Genomic DNA, 8,529 nt, shown 5'->3' on the forward strand with positions numbered 1-8,529 from the left:
GTTGTTTTTGGTACTGAAAGGGTAAAGTTTCTAAGCTGCCAAGCCTGAGTTAAAATGTAAAGGACTAGGTATTGTAAAGTTTCTGAACTGCACACAGAACCTGAAATTCCTGAGGCAGTTAAGACAATGCCCGGTACTGACCACTTAGTTGTTTAATAACCTAGGACCCTGTGCAGTTTGGCACGTAGACATTCAGGGCCCAAACCAATCAGTTTGAATGTATCCCCTCTTTAGGAATGACCAATCACCCCCGCCCGACCTGTTCCCACCAATGAATGTGCTAATCATGTATGAGAGTTGTTGTTCAATTTTCCTGGCCTCATGCTGATTTGTTCTGATGTATGCAAAGCCCCCACCCTCCCCAAAAAGTGTACTTAAGCACTGCTTAACCTCTGCTCTGGGCTCTGGGCTGCTCTCCCTTCTTGAGTGAGCACAGAGCCCCAGCATGCTGGATTCTCAATAAACCCCTTTTGCTGTTGCATGAGCTGGTCTCTTGGTGGTCTCTTCCTCTGACGTTCGCGGGACCCTTACAGTACCAGGGATTGAACCCAGAGGCATTTAACCACTGGGCTATATTCCCCAGGCTGAATCCCCAGCCCTTTTGTTTAAAAAAAAAATTTTTTTTTTGAGACATGGTTTCACTCAGTTTCTTTCTTTCTTTCTTTTCTTTTTTTTAAAAGAGAGTGTGTGAGAGAGAGAATTTTTTTAATATTTATTTATTTTTTAAGTTTTTGGAGGGGCACAATACCTTTGTTTGTATGTGGTGCTGAGAATTGAACCCAGGCCACACGCATGCCAGGCGAGCGTGCTACCACTTGAGCCACATCCCCAGCCCCTTCACTCAGTTTCTTAGGGCCTCACTAAGTTGCTGAGGCTAGCCTTGAACTTGGGATCCTCCTCCCTCAACCTCCCAAGCCACTAGGATTACAGGCATGCATCACCACAGTTGGCTCCATAAACTTTTATATTGGAAAAAATTAACATTTATAGAAAAATTACAAAGATAATTGAGTTCACACAAACTTCTTACCAGATCCCCTGTTGGCTAACATCTTGCATTTCCATAATACATAGTTCAAAACTAAGAAACTAACATTGATGTTCTTTTCAGATTTTATTCACATTTCACCAGTTTTTCCATTAATGTCCTCTTTCTGTTCCAGACCCAAACTAGAGCACTGTGTTGCGTTTAGTTATGTCTCCTTTTCCTCCATCAACCTATGTAGTTCCTCAGCCTTTTTTTTTTTAAAGGATTTTGACTGTTTTGATGAATATTGGTGAATTATTTCAGTTGGGATTTGTCAGAAGTTTTATTATGTTTTGATTGAAGTTATACATTTTCAGCAAGGATTCCACAGAAGTGATGCTGAGCTCTTCTGAGAGTAGGGTAGGTGATATCCATTTGATCATTAAATAAAGATGGTCTCTGCAGGTTTTGCTATTCCTCTCTTTCTGCACCTTATACTTTGGTAATAAGTCAATATGTCTAGCTCACCAGTAATAGCAGTAGATTAAGCTCCACTCTCTGGAGCAGGACTTAGTTATACATGTTTTCTGGAATTCTTCAGCATGGAAGATTTGTCTATAGGCCTTTTTTTTATTTGTTTATTCTTATGTGGTGTTGAGAATTGAACCCAGTGCCTCACACATGCTAAGCAAGCACTCTGCCGCTGAGCCCCAGCCCCAGCCCCATCTATAGGCCTTTTAAAAAATCTAACATTATGCAGGTGTCCAACTCTTTCACTGATGTTGAAAGAGTTTCTACATGAATCATTAAGAGTTTCTTTCTCAGCATGTGAAATGATGTTGAATAGCTTACTCTACATATTTTTGGTGGATTCTAATAAACTGCAAAGTGCTCAAAGAGAGGGAGAAAAACAGAGAGAGAGGGAAAAAAAATAAAAACATATAAACAAGCCAGGTATGGTGGCACACACCTGTAATCAGAGCTGCAGCTCGGGAGGCTGAGACAGGAGGATTGTGAGTTCAAAGCCAGCCTTAGCAACTGCAGATACTAAGCAACTCCATGAGATCCTGTCTCTAAATAAAAGACAACATAGGGCTGGGGATATGGCTCACTGGTTGAGTATCCCTGAGTTCAATTCCCAGTATCCCCTGCTCCAAAACAAACAAACAAAACCAAAAAACCCCAACTCAAATAAACAGTAAACAATGTAAGTACACATTAGGATAAGTGTCATAAATGAAACTCAGTAAGACGTGAGAAAATGTGTTTAACTCTGGGGGAGGTATCTGAGAGATTACTATTTGGAAAGGTCAGCTGGAGGTGTTGACCTTTAATAGAGAATTTAAAAAAGAGAACAGGCTGATTGTGTGAAATTATAGAATGGTCTAGAGACAGGAAATGGTCTTGTGATGGTTATTCATTTGTCAGCTGGACAAGGTCATGGGAAACCCATATATCTGGATGAGCTTTATTCTGGTTATATGTTTGAGGGTGTTTCTAGATGAGGTTAGCCTCTCCATCAGTAGACTGATAAAGCAGACTGCCTTCCCCAGAATGGGTCAGCATGATCCAATCCACTGAAGATCTAAATACAACAAAAGGGGTGAAGATGGGAGTTAAGGGGGACTCTGTGCTCTCTTTGTGATTCTCTTTGTTCTCCTGTGTTTTTTGACTTGAACTGAAACCTACACATTAGCTATCCTGTTTCTCAGGCCTAGAATTACCATCAGTTTAGATTAGAATTACCATCAACTCTCCAGGTCTTCAGCTTGCTGACTACAGACTAATGCATGTCCCCAGAACAGAAAGGTTTGGGTATAGTTTAAGTGTGACAAAATCCCTCCAAGTTTCATTTGCTGGAAGTTTAGCCCCTGGGGAGGTGGTATTGGGCAATGGTGTGGACATTTAGGAAGTGGGACCTTATAAAAGGCTGCTAAGTCAGTGGGAGTGTGCCTTAGAGGAAACTGAGATATTCCTCATAGGACTACAGTTAGTTCTCAAGAGAGTTTTTGTAAAAATCTAAGCCAGACCCTTAAGTTTCTCTTACTTCTTGTCTGGCTGTGTGGTTGTTGGCTGTCACATGCTTTCTCAGCATTGTCATCTGCCATGAGGTGACACAGTCAAGAAGGGAGTACCCTTGCCAAAGCTGGTGCTATGCTGTTTGAACTCGTGAACTAAACAAACCTGTGAGCTAAATAAATTTTTTCTTCATAAGTAGGCTGTCTCAGGCATTTCATTAAAGCAATGAACAATGGATTAAGTATAGCTTTGGTGTGGACCAAATGCAGAGAAAGAAGATCATTGGCTATGCAGTTAATTTTTTTGATGTTGTTTTCACTGAAAAAAGGTGATGTTCAAGATGTTGTAAGTGGAAAAGCCTAATATGAATAATACATATGGTGTTATACCATTTGTGCAGATTAGAAATGGTTATCATTGAATCTACCTATTTTAAGTATTTGAATAATATTTAAAATACAAATTTATCAAACTTTGTTAACTGTGTTCACTACAGGGTACAGTGGGAATTATGAAGATTTTGACTTTATACTTATACTTTTTTTTTTTTTTTTGTACTGGGGATTGAACATGGGGCGTGGGTGCTTTACCACTGAATTATATCTGAGCCCTTTTTAATTTTTAATTTTGAGACAGGCTTTAACTAAGTTGCCCAGGCTGGTCTCAAACTTGCTGAGGCTGGCCTGGAACTTGTGAGCCTCCTGCCTTAGCATCATGAGTCACTAGGATAGTTATACTTTGTTTGTCTTAATTTCTTAAACAATAGATCAGAAAAAATACCTTTTTTTTTTTTTTAAGCAGAGGCACAAGAAATACTTTTAGGATTGAAACTTTTAATCAATGTTAGGAAATAAGTCCTATACATATGGATTATTTTCCTTTATAAAGAGTTTATATTCGTCTCAAACCAGGAAAATGAAAAAGATTATTGATTAAATTGAAATTAATTAACATTTCCAAGATTGTAGTGAGAATATCTTTATTCATTTTCTTCAAACTAATATTAAAAAACAAGTGGATAAAATTCTTTCTGTGTTATTTATTTAAGCAATGCATCTACAATGGTTTTCATGGTTTGGTGAAGAAATAGATACACAAACTCACTGGTGAAATAAAACAAAAGTTTCATTTTAAGTTGTGCTTTATGGAAGGACTATGAAGTATGGTTATCTTTGAGTACCAAGGTTATGGGTTATTACAGTCTATGTTCATTTTCTTCTTAGCTCCTTTCTATATTTTCCAAATGTGTCATAATAATCGTGTTACTTTTGTTATCAGAAAAGAGACTCTTTTAAAAAGAAATGTAACATTAAATTAAATGTCTAAAATTTAACACAGTATACCTGTTCTATGTCAATCTGCTTATGATTTCTATATGACATCAAGTCATATAGAAGAGCCTTGCAAATTTTTATTTATACACTAGAACCAAATGATTTACATTGTGATTACATTGGTCCTCACCTCTCTCCATCCAAAATGACAAGACTGGGCCCGTGTAGCATATTTTGGCAAGCAACATTAAAAATGTCATTACCAAAATGACTATGCAGGTTTTCATCAGACTTAACAGAACCACAATGAAAGGTCAAAGCAAGGAGAAGCTGACTGTTAGAAAAACTTAGCCCTAAAATGGTTCATGACAAATGCTTTCAGGTTACACAGAAAAAGCTTGAAGTTGCAATGTGGTAGCAAAAAGAGAGATTTTCTTTATGACAATTGAAGTGTTTATGCTGGGATTTGAGACCTTTGGATGAAAGTTATTAAGTAAATGCTCCACGACATGAACCTTGCACATCAGCCCGTGTAGCGTAATTATAGTTTGCTTCCAATCATCCAAAGCCTTTCTGTGTTTTCTGGTTTGGGCTTCTTAGCCTTTTAAATTAGTTCTGAGTCATTAGGCTTTCGCCTTAGGGGCAACTCACAAGCTCCATAAAAGAGCTAATATTTTTCTTAAATATCTTTGCAAGTCAAAATACCTGTTTTTTAGACAAAGAATATAAATTCCCATAGTTAAAGAAACTAAATACTTGTTTTTCCCTTTTTGCCCTCCATTTTCTAAAATGTCATATTTATAACACAACAAAACTTAAAAGAAACTCTAATTTATAATTAAAAGCTAACTGAAGGCCAATTATTCATTACAACTGGAAAGTCTAATGTGAAGAGGGTAGTTGGGAGCAAGGTGGTATAGACACTACTAGGATACCAACCTTGGACCAACTAACATTTTGGGCTGAATAATTCTTTGTTGTGGGGGTATATCCAATCCCTTGCAGGATGTTCAGCAACATCCTGGCCTCTTCCATTAGATGACAGTAGCGCAGAGCTCCAAACACCAAAGGTGACCACCAAAAATGTCTCCAGACACTGCTAAAATTCTTTAAGGTAAAAAATCATTCTCTGTTGAGAGCTACTGCAATAAGCCAAAGACCCTACAAAACCAATCCCTTTCTATGAGAATAAATACAGACACTCACTCAAGTTCCCTTCTTTTTTTTTTTTTTTTCCTGGTGGTACTAGGGATAGAATCCAGGTCCTCTTGCATGCTAGGCAAGCACTACAAATGAACTATATCCCCAGCCCTGTTCCCCTCATATTCTTCATGTTAAAGCCTTTGACTATTGTCTAGGATTCGTCCTCTCAATTATATGTGGCCAATTTGGCTAGGGAGGAGAGAAGCAGTCACTGTTCACATTCTTTACTGAAATGAGTGGTCATTCTTTTTTTTTTTTAATTTTTTAATATATATTTACTTTTTAGCTTTCGGACACAATATCTTTATTTTTTATTTTATTTTTTTATGTGGTGCTGAGGATCAAACCCAGCGCCCCGCGCATGCCAGGCGAGCGCACTACCTCTTGAGCCACAACCACGGCCCCAAGTGGTCATTCTTATCCCTTTTAATGTCCTTAATGTTCATAATGTCTTGACCTCTAATGCTCTGAACTATCCCTAGCTGCTGCTTCTTCTCTTTTTAAGAGAAGGTCTTTCTATGTTGCACAGGTTGGTCTCATATTTCTGGGTTCAAGGGATCCTCCTGTCTCAGCTTCCCATGTAGCCAGGACTATAGGTGTATGTGACCACACTTGGATGTCCTCAGTGTCTTCATACTAGCCATGCTCTGCAGCCCTAGGTTCCCCATGAATATTGTTTCAACCGTAATTTTATTTAATTAACAATATTTATTCTGCTCGCAAGTGTTTTTCTCATTTGGCTCTTAAATACACAATTATGATCCAAGTTCAATATATTTATTTCCTGAAACCATCCTGAATTTTAGCCTATTAGTTAAAACCATGGGGAGAGATTTACAGAATTAAGAAAACAATTCTTTTCCTAAAATACTCAATAAAGCAACACATAACTTTTATTTTTATGCATCCTAATATACTTGAGGGATGTTTATTCTCCCCACTACAAGTCATCTGCTATTTGAAGCACCAAAGAAAACAGCCAGAGGGAGCTGATTTCTTCTATGGAGAAATATCATTAAGTAATTCTTCCTTGTGGAGAACTCTGAAAAGTGGACCCATTACTGAATTCAAAAACTCAAGCAAGCACCTTCATTTCTCCTAATCTGTTTCATCTTTAGTAAAATGAGAACAATGATATCTACCCTCCAGAGCTCTTATATTGAAAGCAATGACCTGTTCAAGCTCTAAGCTCCATGCCTGATATACAGGTATTTTATAAGTGACATTGTCTATGCAGCTTCCCTTCCTTGTTCCCAGCACTGGCTGAATAATTCATGGGGCTCCATGCAGTTTAAAAATGAAGGGTCTCTTGCTTAAACATTTCAAGACAACAGCAGAACCTTAAACCAAGTGTGGGATTCTTCTAAGTGGGGCCCCATGTGACTGCCTAGGTTATTTATTCATATAGCTAGCACTGCTTATTCTCCAGGAGTTTCCCAGGGTCCACCTGTCTACCTTCCACTATATAAAATTCCAATCTTCAAAACTGATCAGGAAATAAGGGCAACTGAATACCTGTGTGGTTTTTCAGTGTTGGCCTAGGTCTCTTCTAAAGGGACTGCAGTTTTCATCTGCCAGGATACTGCAGTGGTTTGCATCATCCTTAATCTGGAAGAATTAAAAAAAGAAAAAAAAAAGGCCCTTTTTTAGAAGTAACAGGACCCTTGATTTATAGCCCAAGAGGCACTTGATTCTAAGAGCTTTATTTGGACTTATCAAACAGTATTCACAAAGAATGCAGGGCTATCTCTTAACAGGTGATTTAGATCCTATGCAGACTTTTAGGGAACTGCTACAGATGTCTAAGAAAGAGAAAGACTGGGTCTCCAAACCACTGAGCTCCAGCTCTCTTTCTATTCCTTCTTTATGGATGCATCAAACATGGCCTTTGTAGGACTTCTCAAGGTTCTTGCATTTTGTTTAATAAGCAACAGAATCATATGAAAAACATAATGTTAAAATATGTACATACCTATATTAACACAAATATACACATGTGGGTATACATGTACACACATAAATTTATATGTATATATTAAAATTGTTGACATAAAATAAGAATTCTTCTTTACCTAGTATGCATGAGGTCCTAGGTTTAATTCCCAATATGAAGAGAGGAAAGCAAAACCAAAACAGAAATCTTCAGCTTTAAAGGAAATAAGAAAATAGCTTCTTAATCAAATATGAGTAACCAAAGCCTGGGAACATGGATCCAAGTTACCCTTAACGACATGAAATGAAAGAGGTTACATAAATAAAGTCATAAATCAATACAATTGATAAATACATTCGTGAAGTGGACAACAGCAAAGCTTGAAAAATCTCTCCTATAGTCTCCAGATATTAAAGCATTCAGTGGAGGTTGGTGGTCTGTGAAAATTAACAATTAATTTTGATGAGAATGTTAGGTCAGATACAAAGGTTAAAAGTAAATGGTTACAGGGCCTACAGTAGTCCAAGAGAATTTTGGCTCTTGACCTGCAACATTCCATCTCTCCACAATCATCCTGTTTTTAGTCAAGGTCGAGAAAGCAACGGGGGGGGGGGGGGGGGGGGGGGGGGGAGATTGGTTTAGATTTTCCTCTTTTGTAAGAAATACATGGAAAAAATTACCAACACAGAGGCACACATGACATCCTAATAGGAGGCAAAGAACTAATCTTGAACCTGCCTCCTGTTTCAGGTGCTTTAGATACATTGGAATATTAAACTACTTTATTTAGTATTCAACCATTTTCTTTTTTAATTGGGGAGCAACTGAGACTCAAGAGCTGTTGCTTAACCTGCCCAAAGTCCCACAGTGAGCAAGACGCAGATGAGAGATTTTTATCTGACTCCAAAACCCATGTATCAAAGTCCTATTCAGTTTTGATGTCAAAAATTCAGGAATCCACTATATTCCGGTCTCTAAGTAAAATAAACCTAATGTAACTTATAATACTTGCTAAACTTACATAACCCCCTTGTTTTTACTATAATTGACATCCTTTCCTCATCCCCATCATCACGAATCCCTCAGGTTCAGGGACTGGCCATTTTGTGAACAAGTGATCAGGTGAACAGAGC

Source organism: Spermophilus citellus (assembly GCF_964194105.1).
Source record: "Spermophilus citellus genome assembly, chromosome: 12".
Taxonomy (NCBI): Eukaryota; Metazoa; Chordata; class Mammalia; order Rodentia; family Sciuridae; genus Spermophilus; species Spermophilus citellus.